The 17163-nt window shown below is 31.1% G+C and overlaps 2 long non-coding RNA genes across 4 annotated transcripts; one reads left to right on the top strand and one right to left on the bottom strand.

Moving 5' to 3' along the window:
* Positions 1-245: 245 nt before the first annotated feature.
* LOC125386802 lies at positions 246-984 on the bottom strand. Its single transcript, XR_007227223.1, has 2 exons — positions 753-984; positions 246-590 (listed from the first exon to the last, which is right to left on the bottom strand). It is a non-coding gene; the product is annotated as an uncharacterized LOC125386802 (long non-coding RNA).
* A 1733-nt stretch (positions 985-2717) lies between these two features.
* On the top strand, positions 2718-17163 carry LOC125386618. 3 transcript variants are annotated; one of them, XR_007226955.1, is made up of 4 exons: positions 2718-3076; positions 9626-9777; positions 16657-16838; positions 16926-17163. It is a non-coding gene; the product is annotated as an uncharacterized LOC125386618 (long non-coding RNA). The 3 variants fall into 3 exon arrangements; XR_007226957.1 differs by having other exon boundaries at positions 2719-3076; positions 16719-16838; XR_007226954.1 differs by lacking the exon at positions 16657-16838 and having other exon boundaries at positions 2727-3076.

The following is a 17163-nucleotide window of genomic DNA, read 5'->3' as shown; positions in this document are numbered from 1 at the left end:
GCATGGGTATACACACATATCGAAAATATCGCCGGCGAATTTACCTTCATTTTCGAGGTAATCACGCAAATACAAAAGTAAAATGACAGAAGGTGTGCTTTATAAATAATCGAATTATTAATTGTTAATTATCCTCTGAAATGCAAAATTTCATCTGATCGACTCTTACTATTCCTGTAAAGGGCATACGTGTTAATTAAAACCCACCTATATCTGTAACAACATATCTATTTTTCTCTAAAATCTTTTTAATAACGTAGGGGCTTTCAAATTTCGGTACCAATTCCTTATCTACTCCCGGTGCGACGTCCGAATCACGTATCCGATCATCACGTATCGTCGATTTTGATACCCTGTCGCATTTTTATGTTTTCTGTCGTAGACGCGTTCATTTTCTTGCTCAGGCTTGTCACTTATTCCTGTCGCTTAATGAAGCCAAGCTGATTTATTTCAAACAACAATTGCGAAAGACTTTCTCCCGTTGACCTGCAAATTGTATTGTTCTAGGCGAATTCGACTGGACTCTAGACTCAAGACTGCCATTTCCCGGGTGTTTCCGACAATTTTGCCAGCATCGGTGTTCCGTTTGCCTGTGGAGTACCGAATGTAACATGTTCGACCGCATTATTAGTTAGGAATTCTTTGAATGGCCCAGTCGAGAAAACAAAAGTCTCGATTGCTAATTACTCGTCTGGGTCTACTTTAAGTTCTAAAATATTTCGTCATGAAAACTCATATTGGTAAACACCAACCTTTTATGTCTTTGTCGACTGGCATGGGCATAACCGTTTGAAAAGGTACGTTACCTTTTCTCAACTACGCAAATATCCTTCGATTTTACCACTAGTCGGCGAAAACTTTGAGCATTTCAAACAATTGCCAAAATATTTCTGTCTTACTTTCTGTCAACAAATGTACTCTACTAATACTTTCGACGATTTTATTGAATCCTAAATGATATTATTTTCCAATTACAGCTCGTGCTAATCGCTGATGGAATCGAAGATCGAGCATCCTCCGATCGGCTCAATATCAATGGTCAGCGGCCATCGAGCGTGCGATCAGTTCGTTTTTATTGCCAGACACAGCTAAATTTCTAAACTAAACAAGTACCTTCAGCTCCCCAATGGTAAGTTTTATTATTATTATTATTATTATTATTTAATTTGTACTTTACCATTTGTCCGGCTGGAAATTTGGTAAATTTTTCTAACTTAATTGCTAAATAATATGTGGATGGCTACCCCCAGCGGGATACCATCTTCGAGTTTGACTATTTTGTTTCTTTAGCGAGGTCAATGGGGTGTTTTCTTTTTAGTCTTCTATAAATGGTAAATGTGTTCAGATTTCTTCCACGCTATTTGTTTCTCAGGGTTGTATGTGTATATATATATATATATATACACATATACAGGGCGATACTCTACAGCTGTAGAAAAATTTAAGAGGCGATTCTTCAAGCTAAAATAAGATGCAAATCAAGAATAAAAAGATTGCGTTTTCAGCTTTGTTTTTTAGTTATTGTCAATTAAAACTTAGCCGAAATGTCTCTGTGTCCGAGCAAACCTCCTTAACTGAACAAAAGTAGGTCAGCCTAAACAGCGAGACGCACAGGGATCCTCAAATCGAACGACACATAGGCTTGCCTAGCACAAATCGTAGAAAAGAATATTATGACATTTGACGACGTAAACCATCTTGCGCGACGCTTTGTAAGAAAAATCGTAAATGAATGACAAATAATATTTAAAAGTAAAAGAAATCAAAACGTTTAAAAAACTAAAAACGGAAAGGCTCAAAAATATCTACAGTAGAATAACCTAAACCTCTACTAAATTAAACTTTATGTTTGTTCTTTATGTTTGACTGTTGAAATGATCCTGCCCTTCCAAAACTGTTTTACCCTCCTACCAAATTTCTAAAATCTAAACATGTTATGTAACAAGATAGTAGTGGAGAGTCCATTCAGAAAGAAACTAATATTTAGTTGCGAATAACTAAAAAAACAGAGCCCGAAACGCAATTTTTTTTATCCTTGATTTTGACTTTATTTTAGTTTCAGGAATCACCCCTTAAATATTTTTACACCTGTGACCGAACATCCCGCATAATTCCATTAACGCGCACGCTATTAATACATTTACTGTAATTTGTATCAGTACAGATACAAGCTTTCTGTTATAATGTACTGTTATAAGGACTTTCTGTTATAATGTATTGCAATTTAATACAAATAAATATAAAGTTGACGAGATTTTAAATAATATAAATATAAACGAGTTGAAGTTTTATAGCATGGCACTCGAGCATTGCCATACCAAATGCAGGTTGCTGCAGTATACTTATTATACTGTAATATGTAAATAGAGTAATCTTAACCATTGTTATCAACGGGGATCAAGCGAACTTAAAACACCGTGCACAACCAACATACTCGAGGCTGTAAGAAATATCTGTCGTAATTCAATCAAAAATGAATATTATCTATGTATTGAGTTTGAGTTAGCTTCTCGAATCACTACGTGAAATAATAAAAAATATTATTTTCATAGAATAATGTTATCTAATTAATCATTCGCCTACTATTCTAATAATTGATTCGTTATTATTTCATGCAACTCAACCCTCTGGCAACGGCATTGAAAAATCTAAACCAAATCGGAAACATAGATCATATTCACTTTTAATTTAGCTGTAAATTATAATCATAGAGATATAAGGATAGAGTGCGAGGGCGAGCTGAGAAAGCGAAAGCGAAAGCGAAAGAGAACGCTGCATAAAGGCCTCTTGTGTCCTTGTCTAATAACGCATGCTCGTTCGTATAGCAAACATATAAGTGTATAGCCAACACAAACATTGTCAGTGTCATGCCTGATTAGACAAGGACAGAAGACACTTTTATGCAGCGTTCTTTCTACTCCTATATCGCATCCACTTACACGATAATTTAAGACTATATGACTCGCGTACTCTAACTCTTTGTATATCTATGGTTATAATAGACATTTATTGCAGTCTCACAGTTGTTAGAAATTTTGAGTTTTAGGACATGTCTAAGAATCATCGAAATGGAAAGGTAGGTAGCATTTCTGCACTTCCATCAAAATTACTATTAACAAATTGAACACTTTAAACACTCCATCCATTACATAAACCTCTATTATATAATTGTGATAGTATGACATATTTTTAATCTTCTAATCTATGACCAGAGAGGAAACTTCCTTTCTGCTGTGACGTCCATATCTCATAAAAAGGTTATTTGAAAGTTAGTGGTTTTCACGTTCGTGTTCTATGTATATATGTAGCGCTTAAAGTTCTAAAACAGACAACAATTTAAATATCCGTGAAGGTCACCTTTTATGAACATTGGAAGTTATAATTTAATTTTATACAAATAAGAAATCATTCATATTATAATATTGAAATATACATCTATACAGATATTGCATACATATGTATGTATGTTAGGTTAGAAAAATTTACCAAATATCCAGCTGGACAAATTGTAAAGTACAAATTAAATAAAAAAAAAAAAAAAAAGAAAAAAAGAAAAAAAAAAGAAAGAAAAGATATGTATCTATATATATATATATATGTACAGCAAATTTCCAATTAGATGAATTTTTTACTGTATATTCCAAAAACAATATGTAAAACGATTTTAATTAATATTATCATTTGTCATTTTACATCTACCTATTTACAAAGTTACTGTGGACTTGTCTAAAACCACCAGAAATGAATAACATAGAAACTTAGGACTTTACCGTGTCGCTGCTGTTAATGTAAAAAGCACACGACCACAAAGTATTAGTAATAGTAGTTGGTAATATTAGTATTGCTAACTACTATTACTAGTAATAAATATTAGTAATAATGATTATGAAAACAGTCAATCATATACATTTTGAAAATATTTAGATTTTTTTTCTTTGGTTATACTAAAATAAATTCTCTCTTATTTAAGCAAACGGCTCAAAAAATATTTGTTTAGGTATACAATATAATGTATATCTCCTATATGATTATAAAATGGTACATGTAACTTAGAAGAAACCATGTTTAGAACCTCGTATGACTGGTTACTACTTACAGACTTATTAATATGTGTAAATATTTATAGTATATTTAAGAGATTTATGGCCTAACAAAATGATAAGCCTCATTAAATAGACATAGCGACAAATGATTTCTATCAGACTGTTTTAACATTATTAAGCGAACTATTAAGAATGATATTATTTTACAATTTTCATGTATAATAAAGATTTAGAGGTCGTCTTCAAATACTTTAACAAATTACTGAGTATCCTAAATCTAACTTACAAAAGGATATTATAAAAGATGTATACCAACTTTGTCTATCTGAAATATCTCTTATTACTTTAAATAACAGAAAACAGTAAGTTATAAAATATATTTAGATTCTAAAACAGATCTAATATGATGACAATGTATTTTCTTTTATATATATATATATGGTGATATCATATACAAAAGATCTTCAGAGTTCTTTCAAGATCTTTTAAGACCTTCATGTCAGTTTCATTTTTTAGTGAAATGTCTTATATTCCAATTTCATAAAATGTTGAATAATGAACATAAAAGTACTTCATTAGATTAATTGTAAAATTCAGTGTTACTAAGATTCCTTCTATCTTTCTTTACAGAAAGATTAATTTTATTAGTGTTTTTTAGATGTGTATGTGTGCATATATTGTTTATCGTAATGAGGCTTGTAATTTAGTACAACCTTTGCTTAGATAAGTACACGTTTAATATTTTAGATACAAACAAACAGTAAATAGTGACTATTAGAAACAGCAGTGTTAGATTGTTGGCGTTATTCTTACAAGAATATTGATATTGAGACATTGTGAAAGTCTAAACCACACATATTTTTCATACCAGAAACACAATTTTTTGGCCTGCTCGAACCTTACAATTGTTATTTTTGGATGTTTTGTTGGGTAGTATATCAGTAACACTGCAAAATATAATAGAAATATTTCACAATGCAAGTAATAAATTCGACAAACTCAAATGTATGAGGAATTATTTTCAATATAATCCCTATTCTATTGAAGTCAGACATAAAAGTTATATGCCTTGACAACAGAAATTCTACAGAGCGTTTTACCTTTTCGCCTACAAAGAAACTATTACAACAAAGTATGTCTTCTTCCTAATTTTTTGTAAATAATTCTTATTCTTCTCTTATTATTTGAAACAATAAAAATGAAGTGAACAGAGTTGGAGGAATACCTTGTATAATACTTACAGCAGCTACAATATCTACATAAATTTTAAAACATTTATCCTATTTAATATTTTTTAAATTTAAGTGACACAATCTTAAACTTAATAATTGTCAATTGTATGAATTTAAAAGTTGTGTTCATGTGTTACAAAGCCTAAAAAACACAAAGAGTAACATGCAGTTTTGTAACAAAATTTTACTTGAAATTTTTTACGCAAACATTCTATGAAGATAAGAAGAACAGTACATATTTTCCTAAGACCTCTGTTATATGATTTTTTGCTGTCATATCCCAATTGGTTATAAGTTTCAAACATAATAATGATGAATGCATATAATTCTGTTCATATTCAATTGTCAGTAGTCGTTGAAATCCATGATTGTTTTCCAGATTGGGGTTAGGTTATATAAACTTTTATATGAATAATCTAATATAAAAAAAGAATATTTATATGTATCTAATGTTGATATTGACTAGATTTTATGTAATTATTCTATTATACGTATACAATTAGCGATATTTAATTTTGTTACTAAATGTATACACATATTCGTGTTTACGAGTTATATTTCTTTAAATATTTATACGCAATTATTCTTCAACCTATTTGTTATTAGAAGTAAAAATACTACTCTTATTTATGTAAAAATATCTCTAGAATCTTCAGGCGACTCTTATCTTTCTAAATGGGACTAAATGTAACATTTAAACATGATAAATTATGTATGAATTTTTTTCTAAAGCTCAAAAATTGCCTTTATTATAACGTATAGTCTAACCTATATTCTAATATTCTACATTTCTGATATTTTATTGTATTCTAATATTCTAACGTATTCTAATATTTTATAACTCTGGTATTCTCATATATTCTAATATTCTATAATTCTGGTATTTTAATATATTCTAATATTTATATAAAAGCATTGTTCTTTATTACTTAACGTAGATAATATACGTCACCGTGATTCTTCAGGACTAACGTTACTCCATTAAACCAGTTGCACTACCAGCCAAATATTTATATTTATATTTAATTAATAAATAGATTTTAAATTATATTGATTGTTAAAGAGAAATCTGGTTTATTAATTTAAATTTAAATAGAAATATTATTATGAGTCTATGAACCAAAAATTTTAAGGAGAATAGATTTAAATTAAAATTTAATTAATAAATAGATTTTAAATTATATTGATTGTTAAAGAGAAATTTAGTTTATTAATTTAAATTTAAATGTGAATATTATTTGAGTTTATGAATTAAAATTTTGGGAGGAATAAATTTAAATTGATTAGATTTAATTAATAAATAGATTTTAAATTATATTAATTGTTAAATATAAATTTAATTAATAAATAGATTTGAAATTATATTAATTATTAGAAATAAATCAAATTTATTTTATTAGTTTAAATTTTAATAGAAATATTACATAAGTTTATAATTTAAATTTTGGAAAGAATAAATTTAAATTGAAATTTAATTAATAAATATATTTTAAATTATATTGATTGTTAAAGAAAAATACAGTTCAATTTAAATTTTAATAAGAATATTATTTTAGTTTATTAATAAAATTTAATCAATTTAATTTATTAATTTAAATTTCAATTAATAAAATAAATTTTAATTTAAATTATATTATTAAATAAAATTTTAAAATAATAAGTTTAATTTTTGTAAAATTGGGTTGGGGGGGAGGATAATTTTAAATTTGTTAATTTAAATTTTGATAAAATTGAAAGATTAATAAATATAATTTTAAATTTAATTAATATAAATAAATTTATAATATTAATTAAATTTTATAAAATAAATTATATAAAAATTTTTTAAATTTGTCGACGGGGTATGAATCTATAAGCTTAAATTTATCCTATTATATATATATATATACGTATTTAAATATTTAAATTATAAATTGATTTTAAATTTATTTAATTTTTTAAATAAAAATATTTTAGTTATAATATTTTTTTTTTAATGAAATTTATTTTTAATATTAATATTTTAAATAATTAATATATTTTTATATAAAAATTTAAAAAATTTATTAATAGAATATAAATCTATTAATTTATATTTAATTTATTATTTAAATGTTGATAATAAAATTTTTAAAACTATAAATTTTTAAAAATATAATTATTTAGGGTATAGTTATTTAAAAAATATTTATTTATTTATTTTGGTTCATTTGTGAGAAATGTGGTTTTATATAAAAATTTTAAAAATTCATCGATAGGGCATGAGCCTATTAGCTTGAACTTAGCTTATTATATAAATGTTAATTTAAATAATTTTAATAATTTAAAAATTTAAAAAATATTATTTTTATAATTTATTAAAAATATATTAATTATTTTTTTATTTAATACTAAAATTTCAAGAATTATTAAAAGTATATAAATTTATTAATGTAAATATTTATTAAAAATAAAAAAATTTTTTAAATATGTTGTTAGTGTTTATAATTTGTTTAAAGAATTATATTAATTTTGATTAAATTTTAAGTAAAAAATTTATAAATTCGTTATAGAGTATAAATATATTGATTTTAATTTAATTTATTATATTTATATAAATAATATTATTCTTTATTTAAGTTAAAAATATTTAATATAATTTAATTAAAATATTAAAATTAAATTAAAATAAATATATAATATTTAAAAATTAATAACTAAAATTAATAAAATGTAAATTATTAATAAATTATTATGATTTTCTTTTTTTTTTTTTTTTTAAGAAAAAAAGTGGAAATTTAATAAAATTTAAATATTTAAAAATTTGCTTGAATATATATATATATATATATATATTGTATTAAACAATAGTAATAATAATATGATATTTTATAAAAATATTTAATATTCTTTTAAAAAAATATTTTTATAAAGAATATATTTTTTATAAATATTATTTTTATAAATAATATATTTTTAAAAAATTTAATATTTAAAAATATATATATAAAAAAATGATGTTTTTATAAAAAATGCATTATTTTTTTTTAAAAATAGATTATCTTATATATAAGTATATATTAACATATAATTATTAATTATAAATATAAATAAAATATACTTTTAATATAAATATTTATATTATATAAAAATTTATATATATTTTAAAATTTAAACAAAAAAAATATATTATATAATTATTTATATAAATATTATTGTTTATGTAAAACATTATTATTTAATAATCTTTAAATATATAATTATTTTAGAAAATATATTGGAAAACATAAATATATAATTATTTCTGTATTCATAAAATATATTATACATTTATATATATATATATATGTCGGGTTGAAGTGAGGATTATGGAGAGGGGCGTTTAATGAATTCTCATTAGAATTAGCCATTGCTGTGATACAATGAAGAGATTATTAGCACAGGCTTATTAACAAGATTAGGTACTCGTAGCACTAGTGATAATGACCGATATCGTATAGTTTTTCCGTCGTTTTACATGTTATGAAATAACTAGACTCCATGCTTTTATTGATTTTCTCTATCGCTATACCTGCATCTTGGCGGAGGGGAGCTTTCTCTGGAGGCAGTTTGAAAGAAGGGATAGAGTTAGATTCTTTTTACCTAAAAATTTGATTTGTCTGCAGGAACATTTTAGACATATTTTTTTTTATTTTGTTTGCCAATCTTCTCTTTTTGTCGTAAGAATAGTTGTATTTTAGATTGTTTATTTTGGATAGTACGTAGCTTTTGCCTCGTTGTAGCTCGTTGTAGCTCGTTGTAGCTCGTTGTAGCTCGCTTTCACAGTCAAGGCGCTATTTTAGAAGGGTACTCCAACAGCTAAAACGATTCCCTTCAACATTCGTAGCAGTATTTCTAATTTCCTATGCTATGAGTTTTTTGTAAGGATAATTGACGGATTTTAACGGTCCGAACGGTCGAGCGCCCCTTACCCCTCGGCCAATAATATCTATGCATGGCATTCATCCAGGTATCGTTCACGCTCTTCCAGCGAAGGATCGCCCCACTTGGGGCGTATTCGCGCAGTAAACGCCATCCTGCGGGCGAATATGCCGTTTGACGATTTTCTTGAAAACCAATCAGCGTGCGTATTTGGGGTCATTCGTTTTGAGCCTTGTTGGAGTCTCATTCGACGCTCGCACTTGGGTCTAACACGTTCGAGTTTAACAACGGTATTGGTAGTCTCGTTCGAGTAGTTCAATCGCGAACATGTAGCATCGAGTCAGTTTCCGTGCCTTCGTATCGCTAAACGTGGACTAAACAACCGTTTCAATTTCTCAGTGCTCTTCAAGCGCTCGTGCAGGTGAAATCGTTTCGTCAGTCGTAATGATCAGTTGATACTTTTCTGAACAGGTTTCCTCGGTGCGTCAATATCTTCAAGAATTCGTGGACATGGCTGCAAGCGTTAGTGGAGAGGACAGAGTCGTTCTATCAGGCGTAACGATCAGTGGACAGTCCTGTGCGAAATCTTCAGTTGCGAACAGTATCTCCAAGCATCGATGAAGGTAAGTATCGTTTTAGCGAGCGAACGATTAGTAAACCGTCTCGTGCGGGTCTTTCAAATGCGTGCGGCATCGACACGCGTGTATCGTTAATCATTCGCATCGTCGTACGATAATTCAGTCGCATTCGTTCAGTCGTAAATCGCGTCGCGGCATTCGCTTCAGTTGTATTCGTAAATTTCGTTTTAATCGTCGAAAACAATTTGAAACATTCTCATCGTTTGTTCTTCGATATTTCTTTTTTCCAATTTTAACTTTGTCAATTGTTCTACGCGCATTAAAGCTGTTACCCAAGATTAATTCGGCGGGGAACAAGTTAGAGAGCGCGGTATCGTCGTTATCAGACACACGCGCACGTTAGACGTATCGTTGTTTCTTTAACCGATTGAGTAGCAAACAGCGTGATCGGGCTGTTTAGATTTTGTGTCGAAAAGTCCCAGTACATTTGAACTCTACGGACGACTAACGGTATTTTGTATTTCATTGTTATCTTGATGATTTTTATTGAACAAAACTTGAAATATTTATAAACTAATAGTACGCGTATATAAATATATAGATGTATTTCGTAAGAGTAACAAATATGACGAGCGCTATTGTGCCGCTTGTTTCTCTTCGCAATCGATTAAGAGGCTATCGTGCCGTTCGGCACGTTTCGACCCTGGTTTTTCAAAGACCCCTGGGGCTCAAACGATTAAATTATGTCAATATTATCTGCAAATAATTATTTTTCTATTTACTCTATATGATTTTCGAAACATTAAAAGATTATTATTACTCGACTACTTCAATATTGATTACGATATTTTTTTAATTGCGGTTAAAAACTTGTCACTACTGGTGTGAGAGACTGTAAAATTGATTCGAAATAGTATTTTACAGAGTAACCGATGAAACCGATGAGTTAGATATTTATATAATAAAAAGTTATTTCTATTTCTGAATTTTCTTTCTGGATATTTCTTTTAAATACCATTTTAAGTAGTTGTTGTTTTACAGTACGAATAAAATATTTTAAATATGTAGTAAAAAATAAACTATCTTTATTTTCACAACGCGGTACATAAAATAAAGTATTTTATCTTTGTATTGTAAATAGTATTGTGTTTAAAATGTTTCTTAACAATGAAAATAGATTAAGCAGAAGGTTAATATCAGGATGCGAGAATCCAAAATATTTGGAAATTAAATTCATGTTCTTTTTAACCCTGCTGCGCGCTCTTCGGGTCTCTTTGTTCTTACTGCTCTCCTTTCTTTCTCTAAGAACTTTTGTATTCTTTAAACGTATAGAGCAAAATTTTGTCCGACCGTTGAAACCGACATATTTGAGAAAAAGACGTGCGATCATAGAAAATCTAGGGAACGCACTGATACAAAATTATATTATAAGATGGTAATATGACCCGCGTAGGAAAGCTGCGAAAGAAATAGCAGAGAATGTTATAAATACATTGGAACATTTCAAAGAGAAAATAAGAGTTTGTAAAAATTTCACTAATGCCAAAATTTTGTTTGCGATAATAGAATGTACCGGTTCTTTGCAATGAAAATTATTATGAAGGATATAAGTAACATATTACTACATTTCCCCGGTCCTTACTTAGAAGATAAAACAAACGAAAACGAATCTTTGTATGCAAAGGTAATTTTCTTCTTCAAACTCTTACCGAATAATTTAGTTGAATGGAAGACCGCAGCAGGGTGTTAAGTAACATGCATTATTCAAAGTTTTCATCGCTTGGATTACTCTTATATGGGCAAACATGCAATCCATTTCCTTTTTTTTTTTTTATTCTTTTTTTATTCTTTTTTTTTATATTTATATTTAATTTGCACTTTACAATTTGTCCAGCTGGACATTTGTTAAATTTTTCTAACTTTATCCGAGTTTGACTATTTTATTTCTGTAGCGAGGTCAGTGGGGTGTTTTCTTTTTATTCTTCTTTTTACGAGAGTTTTGCTCGCTTCAGCAGCTAGCTGGTTTGGATGTATTGCCGTTATTTCCTTGTGTTTTTCTTTTTAAGTACTTGCCGATTTCTTCTTTGACCATTGGTATTTACGTACAACTCTCGATTCCAACTGACGATTCTCTCCCCTCGGTTACAACTCAACTATTTTCTTGATCCGATTCGTTTCTTTTCGTCATCCATCAATATCTCTACTACGCGCGCGTTCGTTACGCGTCCGCCACCGTTGCTACCTACGCCTTCTTCCAATATTACAAAAAATGTCCTATAAGGAAGAACCTTACGGATATCGATGGCTGATTAGGCCTGTCGGCACTTGCGCCTCGGTGATGTTTGGACCGCCGTTGGAAAGTTTTGTTGCCGAGTGCCGCTAAGCCCTATTCGAGTTTTCCGACCGTTTCTGCTTGTTGGCATTTGCTCTTCGTCGCCGACATTGTCTCTATGTCGGCGATCTTTCCGCGTTACTATAATAGAGACCAAAGAAGCCGTTCTACAGTGTCACCTAACTAGTACAGTGTCACGTAAAATTTATGATAAAGAAGGAGTAACGTAATTTGACCGTGTTTTTTAAATTTTGTAGGCTTTTATTCACGAGAACGATTAAGTATAATATTACAATGAAGTTCAAATCACGGCCAAACTGTACACAAGACTAGACTCGAGACTAAAAAAAGACTCTTCTTGGTCGAATGATTGCAGTTTTTACAGGCTGCTGCGTTTGTCGGTGTTGAGGGACAAGGGACGGATCCTAATTGCCCTACGTAATGGGTGGCAAATGTAATGTTGGGCCATGTGCAAAGGTCAATTCAAAACCTTAACGGTCCGCTGTCAGGTAGTATGGAATGACGTGGATTTGACGATTTATGATCGTTGTCAGAACAGCCGTTCGTGAATGTTAATATTTTGCTGTTGGTAGTTATACGCAATGCAGTGAAACTAAATAATTTCAAAATTGAAGTAGGCGAGAAAATTAGAGTATTATGATGGTGCAGGTCGAAAGGGCCTGATTTCCTATACAAAAATAAGTCGATGATGAAGTGACAATTTTTAACACAAGACTTGGTTTTCCAGAAAATCAATTACGAAGTTCCGTCCACTTGACTCGCTACTTTTTAAGTATACGCGTACTTATATGACGGAACTTCACAATCCATTGTGTGGGAAACGAAGCCAGGAAAAATGTTATGTATCTGTATGCACGTCTAAAAAAAATACCATTTATCCTCATAGATACATGTATGTTTTCTTAAATATTTTGTCTATTGTGATAACATGAAATAACAGAGCTGATTACTTCAGCCAACGCTCATACCGCGTTGAAAGTACTCGTTCTCGTCCATATGTGAAATCGTTAAACAAAATCATTACCGTAAAATATAATTGACGACTTAAATAATTTTTAGACTTTTTTGTTTTTCAAGTATTAGTGAATATTAGTCCTGCTTACTTAGAAAACTGCACGTGCGCATACAGTGTTTCTATGAATTTTGAGAATTTGTTATTATTATGATCTTTTATTTTACTTTTTATTTCCTTTGCGAGTTTGTTTAGATGTTCTCCTTACTTAGAAATATGCACGATGGGCAGTTTATAGGTTGGCCTGTGCTGGCGCGGTTGGCTAAGTATTAATAAGATATGGTCGTATACATGAAGAAAATATCTTTTTAGCATTAAACGATTATCACCATATGTTGTATCATTCTCGCATACATGCTTACTTATATATTACTTTGTTTATACTTTCCGATAATGTTATATGTATTCAAAATTGGGAATTGGAGAATGTGCAAGTATTATACATACGTACGTCGTTTGAGAGAGTGCAAAAATACATGTGCCAAAAATTGTGACACAAACCGAAGGGCGATGATTCCCTGCGCGTGGCGAAAATGAAGTCGAAAATGTAAAATGACATTTTTCGCTTTGTTTTCGCGAAAGTCAATTATGAAGTTGCCTCTACTTAACTTCACAGTCCATTTTCTTGAAAACGAAACCGGGCATGATTTTACATATCTCTTTTATCCTCTTACATAATTGTACGACGTAAAAGCTTTTTATTCAGTAATATTATATACCAAAATTGATTACTTCAACTAACGCTCATACCGAGCTGAATGCATTCTTTCTCGTCAGAGTGCTGGGAACCCCCCAAGCAGGTCGGTCCTCACTGGAAAAAAATACCAGGCGCAAGGCCTGTTAGTGAGTTTGCCAATTTATACAGTAAAACTCAATAACGAAAAGTGATAAATAATGCTCACTATAAAAACAATCAAGAAAATAAGAGAAGGAAAGAAACAACCAAAAGAAAAATATAGCAAAAGTGAATCAGGAACTTTCTTGGCAATACAAGCTTTGGCACCCAAAGGACGCGGAAACTCAACCGCCCACCAAACCTGTTGAACAGGAATAACAGGGCACAAAGTAGCCAGGAAAGTGTAAGCAAAAAGGAAAGCACGACAGGAGACGCGGACCGCGAATGAAACGAAACCATAAATTCAGCAGATGGCTCCCCATTATCGGCAATACGAACGAAAAATAGGTTCAGCGTATTGCAATCGTAAGAGTCCTGCCTATCTCGGATACAGCAACACCCTCAAATAGGAACAATAAAAGAAACCACCATAATAAGGAAAAAGAACGGAAGCCTACGGAAGAAAGCAAGTAGGAATACGGCCTCTCAGGAAATCACATGTCCGAAAAGAGAATAAAGAATGGATCGAGAGAGAGATATACTATCATCAACGAAAACCTCAACGTCCCAGGCGTAGCCCAGCGAAATGGACAATGAATTTCCAGCGGCAACGCTACCGAGAAGTCAGACACAACCCAGGGAGGCCACCAGCCTCTACAACAAAGAACGCTGACACCACTGCCCCCCACAAATAGAGACAAATCGCCTCCAACATACATTACCAATCAAGACCAGAAGGAGACAGTAAAACTCTTTGAAGAGACTCTAAACACAAATTCATTCCATATTAAACGGATACACACAGATAAACATGTGCTATTCCTACGAAGTATGCCAGTCTTTAACAAAGCGAAAGAAATCGTAATTGCAACTAAGACAGCGTTTACGCATATACACCCAAATCAAAGAAGTACCACACGGTCTTACTAAAGGGTCTAAACAATAGTTTCTCCGAGTCAGAGATACTCGCAGAGTTACAAGCACTACAGATGTCTGACGTACAATTGACAAAATATTGGTGCTTCTCAATAAAAAGATCAATAGAGAACAATGAATTGCTTCCAATTTACATAATCCAAGTATCCCCACAAAGCAATATTAGTTACCTACTAAAATTGAACCGTCTAAATTACTTTAGGGTAAATTGGATAAAGTCAGAAAAAATGACATAACGCAATGTCACAAATGCAAACTGCACGGAGCCGCACGGTCCAAGCGAGTGCAAACTTTGCAAAAAACTTTGCGAGAATATCATCAAATGCAAAGAATCAACAATTTGCGTTACTCAAATAAGCCGCAAATTCGCCCCGTAGTCAAATTTCTTAGCCATCCTAAGACAAGGAATAAGCCGAAACCAAGTCTCTGAAAACCAATCACATCGAACAAATTTATTACCACGCGTAATGCAAAATCCAAATCCAATTAAAACCATATCCGTAACAAACCATACCGTAATAAACTTATCGAAGACTTCAAAAAAAGCATATTCAAAGCCCTAAATGAACAACAAACACAATTGAACTAAAATAATCATTAAGAACGCACGAAGAATGGATTGACTCTTGCCCAAGAGAAGGTTCATACCTAAACATATGCCTTGGAGACACACAATTACAATTCCCTAATTTACGGGCAAATAACAGGCTCAAAACTATAGACTACGAATGCGACCATAACGCTCCCGTATTACAGATAAATAAAAATACATCTGACTTCCTAACCCTAGAAACACAGAGTGACGAACCCAGGTGCGAGTACAAAAAAATAAACTAGAAAAAATTACAAAATCAGCTCGAAAAGTACTGCGACCTAAGTATCCACAACAATGTCAACCTAACCAAGAGGCAAATCGTCTCATTTATAGACAAAATAAAAAAACTTATACAAACCGCTCTTCAAGAATCCGTACTAATAATAAAGTAAGAAAGTCGGCTTTCGAGCCCTATACCTATAATAAAAAAAAAAAAAAAATTACGAGACAAAAGCTTGATACCATCCAATATTAACAATCTAAAATAAAACTATTCCTACGATCAAAAAGAAGATTCAGAATAATTAAAGTACCTTTTGCACAAAATAAAGTTGTGTCAAAACAAGAATTCGCAAACATTATAAATCAACAGTGGGCAAACAAAATAAAAAATATCTCTAAAAAGGACTCTGCTAGCATGTCCCACAGAGGAATCAAATTTTTACATCAAAAGAATCAAACTCTACCCCATCTCTCAAATTGCCTTCAGACGAGAATGATTCCATTATGCGCGGTATGAACGTTAGCTGAAATAAGTGATTTATTTGCTTTTAATGTACAAAAAAAGAATATTTGAAAAAATGTATGCAAGAATGAGTGTTATATATGGTATTAGTCATGTAATACTATAACATTTCTATTTCCTCATGTTTAGATTATAGATTATTGAAAATAGATTATTAAGGGAAGTAAAAAGGATTGGAAAAACAAAAAGGTGTTTTGTTTTTCACCACGCGGAGTTACCAAGCGGTCACCTATTTAAGTACTATCCGTGTCTGGCGCTGCTTAACTTTCGTGATCGGATGAGAACGAGTGCTTTTTTTCTATATAACATTTATTGACCAGTAGATGAGAATTACATTTGTATGTTGTTCACAATAAACAATGGACTTCGAGTGCGGGCTGGCTTAGGCAAAAGTACCGATACGTGACGATACGACATAACCATACAATGTTTTGTGTCGGAATTACAGTTTTTACCGGTTGCAGTTTACCAGTTTGAATCGGCGTCCTTGATCGATAGTTATTTTCGAAGGTACGCCGAAACGAGCTATTCGTGTAGAGAGGAGAACCGAGGCAACGGTTGTCGCTTCCATATCAACGATGGGAATGGCTTCGGACCAACGCGAAAAACGGTCGATACACGTTAGACAATGTCGGTATCCTTGTGAATATTGCATCGCGATAATGTCTATGTGTATGTGCTTGAACCGGCCTGCTGAAGTTTCGAACGTTCCGACAGGTGAGAATACGTGCCTGGTGACATTGCATCGTTGACACGGGATACATTGTCGTGCCCAAGTCCGGCAATCTTTATTTACGGACGGTCAAATGAAACGCGACGTCACCAATTTTTGCGTGGCACGTATCTCTGGATGGGAAAGTCCGTGGAGCGAATTAAACACGTCGCGCCGCAAGGATTTCGGTACGTACCATCGTACAATGTCGCCTGATATGTCGCAATAAATTTCTACCTATAA

The sequence above is a fragment of the Bombus terrestris genome, chromosome 17, assembly GCF_910591885.1.
Source record: "Bombus terrestris chromosome 17, iyBomTerr1.2, whole genome shotgun sequence".
In the NCBI taxonomy this organism is placed as follows: Eukaryota; Metazoa; Arthropoda; class Insecta; order Hymenoptera; family Apidae; genus Bombus; species Bombus terrestris.
The sequence above is the reverse complement of the archived record's forward strand: the minus strand, read 5'-3'. Positions and strand labels throughout refer to the sequence as shown.